The sequence below is a fragment of the Lipotes vexillifer genome, unplaced genomic scaffold, assembly GCF_000442215.2.
Source record: "Lipotes vexillifer unplaced genomic scaffold, Lipotes_vexillifer_v1.1 scaffold365, whole genome shotgun sequence".
Lineage (NCBI taxonomy): Eukaryota > Metazoa > Chordata > Mammalia > Artiodactyla > Lipotidae > Lipotes > Lipotes vexillifer.
In genome coordinates, this window is record NW_006781263.1 from 701,837 (window position 1) to 707,188 (window position 5,352).

The following is a 5,352-nucleotide window of genomic DNA, read 5'->3' on the forward strand; positions in this document are numbered from 1 at the left end:
ATATCTGTTAATCCACAGATAATTTGTGGATTAATTTATCCCCCCCCCCAGCTCCTTTGGTAACCATAAGTTTGTTTTCTATGTCTGTGACTCTGTTTTGTAAATAAGTTCATTGCATCATATTTTAGATTCCACATATAAGTTATATCATATGATATCTTGTCTTTATCTGACTTACTTCACTTAGTATGATAATCTCTAGGTCCTTCCATGTTGCTGCCAGTGACATCATTTCATTCTTTTTTTTAACGGCCAAGTAGTATTCCATTGTGTGTGTGTGTGTGTGTGTGTGTGTGTGTGTGTGTGTGTGTACATACACACCCCACATCTTCTTTATCCGTTCATCTGTCAATGGAAATTTAGGTTGCTTCCATGTCTTGGCTATTGTAAATAGTGCTTATGAGCATAGGGGTGCATGTGTCTTTTCGAATTGGAATTTTCATCTTTTCTGGATATGTGCCCAGGCATGGGATTGCTGGATCATATGGTAACTGTATTTTTAGTTTTTTAAGGAGTTTCCATACTGTCCTCCACAGTGGCTGCACCAATTTACATTCCTACCAACAGTGTAGGAGGGTTCCCCCAAGATCTTTGAATTAAATATTTGATAAGACAATGATAAACAGCTGGAAGTTCTACTTGCTTTGCAGAACTCATGGTCATCTTTCTGAAGCTCTTCTGGTCAAAGCATATCTGATGGAAGGGAATATACATCTATCCACCTGCTCAAGAAGAGGGGACCCTTATTGTCAGGATACAAGATGCCCTGGACCCTGGCACTGCCAGGCCTGCTGGGAAGTACAAAGCCATCAGCCTGAGGCTGAGATTCAAGACTCTCCCCTCCCCCATCGCCCCCACCCCCGTGGTCCAAAGGCTTCTCATATCCACTCACTCAAGGTATCTGCTCCTCATTAATTAAGCTGGCATGTGGCTCACAATCCAGGTTTCATGGGTAAGCACGTACCCTGTGACTCAGCTCAGAAGGTTCTCCCTCATCTGAGAACAGCCAGTGAATTACTAGCCTGGGTCATATGACATCACTGGGTCATCCAGTCAGCTGAGAGAACCGAATGGGCAGAATCACCGCCCTCTGCACGTCAGGCAGGAGCTGGGCATGGCAGGTGCTTTACGAGGGGTGTGGTAGGTCAGGCAGGGTGTCTGGGTACAGAGAGCAAACCTGTGGGCACTGTTGAACTGGAGGAGCTCACATCCCAACCAGAGAGAACCCTCCAAGCCAGCCAGCCATCGCCATTCTAGGATGACAGCTCACTGTGACAGAGAAGCTAGACACCCACATTTTAGGCAAAATGTCCTGATATTTTTGAGCCGCCAGGTGTAGCAGACACTGTCAAGACCTTCCCTTATCCCTTGTGTGTTTGGCATTTCCACGCATGGTGCCCTGATTTCCAACTGCCAGCTTTGCCCAAGGGCTTCGCTGGTGGCGCAGTGGTTGAGAGTCCGCCTGCCGATGCAGGGGACACGGGTTCGTGCCCCGGTCTGGGAAGATCCCACGTGCCGCGGAGCGGCTGGGCCTGTGAGCCATGGCCGCTGAGCCTGCGCGTCCGGAGCCTGTGCTCAAAAAAAAAAAAAAAAAAAAAAAAAAAAAAAAAAAAAAAAAAAGCAGTTATCGAGGAAGGGGCCTGGGAATACAGTTCTTTGCTTCTGATTTCTTACTTCCCACAAATTAGTTCTCTTTTCAATGAAAAATGTTTATGATCTTAAAAATACTTTAAAAAGTTTAATGATCGAGAGATAATCGGTGCTGGGCAGTGATACAAGATGCTCAAAGAACAAATTTTAAATTTACATAACTTGAATTGTCAAGGCAGAGGCTGGAATAGAGATTTTCTGTTCAACTTGTAAAATCCGTGACATACAAAGATAATTATGGAAATATTCAGAGACCTTGCCTGGATCCAGACACAGAACCGCCCCACTGGCTTTTACCTCTTAGTAAAGACGAAAAGCATTCAAAAGAGGGAGGACCTGCCATCCTCGGAGCCACTCAAGGAACCAGGCAAAAAGGTGACCTGCCTGTCTCAGGACTGGCCTCGACCTGACAGGTCCCCAGGGGTGAGTCACTTTCTTTTACTTCCGTCAGTTTGGCTGTAAAATGATTATGAGCTCTTGTTTACCAAGAAGTGAAGTCCGCTTTGCCTCGCCTTATTCAGCTGCTAGAAAGAAGAAGGGAGAACGGAGTGATTAGAAAGCTTCTGTGGCCGACTTTCACAGCAGCAGGTGATGAGAACCCCCATGACTTGAACAAGCCGAGTCTCTTTTAAATCAGACTTGGGGGTCGTGGTTGCCAATGTCAGTGTTACTGCTGCTGCTTTGTGGGTTTGCACCTGTGACCTGAGGCGAATGGAATGGGAAGGGTATAGGCTGACTAAATAAATCCGGGTGGGCAGGGGGAGGGCGAGGTCCCTCCCAGATGTAACCTATCTTGCCCAGATTTGGCAAGCTGGAATTTCGAGCAACAGCTGGAATTTTGCCAGTGACTTAGCTCCGTGGCTCAGTGAACTGAAAACCAGGCTCTGGGTGTTCCAGCCCCGTCGGCCAGCCCACAGCCCAGGGCCAGGTGGCGGTGCCCCAGAGCTCCCAGTGGAATGGGCTGGAAAGCCGGCCGGGAGCCATCCTGCTTAGCGGCAGTCCATGCAGCCTGGCGCCCAGCCGGACGACTCAGTGAGTCCTGGATGCTGAAATCTCAGGACAGACTTCACCTCAGCACTCGCTTTTGGGGCCACATGGAAGCCACTGCGAGCCTCCCTCCAAAGTGGCCGAGCCCGGTGTTGGGGGAGAGTCAGGAATATTCACTTCCTGCCTTTGTCTTTTAGCCGGACCCGCAGCGACCAGCTTCGTTTACATTCCTTCAGTGCTGTTATTGAAAAGCCTTGGCAGCTCCAAAGTGCTTGCAGTGTCCTTTAGTCCCATTAGGGCTTTTTTTGCTGTCTCTCTCTCTCTCTCTCTTTTTTTTTTTTTGCTAGCTTTCAGCTAGCATCTGGAAAGATCCACTGGATGTGCTAGGCTCCTTTTTCGAGAATCTGCTCCGCCGTTCAGGGAAACCAAGCAAGAAGCAAGCTTCCACTGTATAAGTCTGGAGGAATTTTACAGCCTCTCCAACTACGGTACCTTTTCTGTTTCTTGGTCCAGTCTGTTACTGGGGGTGGTTTTTGGATGAAACTACCAGTGTAACCTAACCCTTTGGGGGGAAGGGTAGGAACCACAAGTGGAAAGAATGTCTCCTTATAAATTGTATTAAATGTCTGTCTGTGTTGAGTTGGGGTGTCAGAGGCTATGCTTTGGGAAGGACTATTGCTACGGCAGGAAAGACCTGAAACTCAAACTTCTTTGGGGCCCTTAAGAACTTTATTTTTAAGAATTAGAACAATGTGTGATGTTCCGTCCACTTGGATTTCATTCTGTGGGAAGGGCCTGCCGTGGCCCCTGGCCGCCTGTCTTTGTCACCTGCTCTCATCTCTATCCTGGAGCAGCCTTCTGAAGAAGCAGGGATGCAACCTGCATCCTGTGAAAGAAATGTGATGGATCTGCTGGTCTTGCACAGATTCCAAACTGAATGTTTCCTTGAGGACCACTTGAGGTGGAAGTGTTCGTGTGCAGTTTTCAGGCAGCTAATTAACGTAGTAAACGTGCGGAATCCAGACTGCTCCGTTGTTATAGGCAAAATTCCCTCCCTGTCCTGGCTCATCAGAAAGGGTTTGTACTCCGAAAATTTCTGAACAAAACAAAGGGACTTAGGTCTGGATGAGGAATGAACGGCTTGGCACTCCCCAAGCTGTTCCTTCACTGCTATGCCATGCCGAATTCCTTGCCGAGAAAGCGTCTGGGAGAAAAAGAATTACAGGCATTAGGCTTGGTTTCAAGAAGTGTACTTTTTTATTTGTGTGCTTCTGGGTTGAAACAGTTAATCATTTGTTCCCCAAGGTTACAGTGTGGTTGTGGTTCTGCTTCTTGTTCTGAAGACAGCACCGTATTTTCCTTCTGGAGTCACTCCAATCCGTGGACTTCGCTGATAAATGATGAGCTTCAAAGGGCTTGGAGCTGGGGCTGCATTCAGCGGCTGAGCCCACGAATGTGAATCTCAGAGTCAGCAGAATCGCAATAGAAATCTCACCAGTCATCTCAGGAGGCTTTTGGAAGGTTGACCTTCATCCCAATGGGATTCCAAGTGAGAAGAATCACAGGGAAGATACCTCTGAACCTTTAAAGGGACCGAACCACGGAGAAATGACTAACATAGGTGACGGCCCCAGAGGAGGGGTGGGTGTGCGCTGCGTGCTCATTTTCTGAGATGGAATTCCACGGGTCATCACAGCCCACCGCGGATGTGAAGGGAGGGGCCGATCTTGGGGCAGAAATGTGCCTGTCTCCAAAGATGCTTGCTTCCTAACGTATGCAGTTCTCTGCAAAGTCATTATGCTTTCCCACTTGTTGAAATGCCCATGAGTGCAGCTGCCTCTCTGTTCCCCAGCTAATAATGAAAGAGCCTCAGCAAACTGGCAGCGGCTACTGTGGCTTTGGTGCCTTCCCGCTCTACCCCTGCAGCTGAACCCCTTTTAAGATCCCCAGACATGTTTTCATTTAATGTTTCCTTTATCGTCCTTCCACCAGGCTGGTTGTGGTTAGGACCAGCCACATCTTGTGCAAGTTATGTGAGCGGGAGATGGTTTCATAATTGTTGCTGGTCCAGGAAATGGTTTGGGGATGCTCCCCCAGGTATCCTCTCCATGCATGCTGACTGGGGCAGGGCCAGCTGCGTGGGGGGTGTGTGTGTTTTATTTACAAGTGGACATGGAAGGCGTTGCAGCCAGGAGGGAAGATTATTGGGTTTTGATGCTCCAGTGAGGGAAATTCCAAGCTCAAATAGCCACAGATGTGATTCAGAATCATATCATGCCCTTAAATTCCTCTCCACATTCCAAAGTCCACTCCCCTCTTCCCCGGTTATCCTGGAGCTGTTTCTTACACAAACTGATCTCTGAAAACAGGGGCACAGGATTTCATCCCAGTCTTTGATTTCTTTGGAGAAAATAGAGGGATTTATTCCCAGTGCCCTTGTGTTGACCTTGCCGGAGGGAGAGGGCCAGCCCAGCTCATAATGACCTCATCCCATTCCTGCAGGATTTCCTGGGACATACAGGCCCTCACTCTTCCGCTGGCCTTCTGTGATCAACCACATTAAGTCCATGAGCTTTGGAGCAGATTACAGTGACATCTAACATAGTCCCTTTAGGACTTGAGCGTGAGGTCAAGCAAACACACAGAGCAATCATTATGCTTTCCGCAGTCCCAGGGGGCTTTGGCATCAGCTGGAGGAGCGGGCGGCGGGGGGGG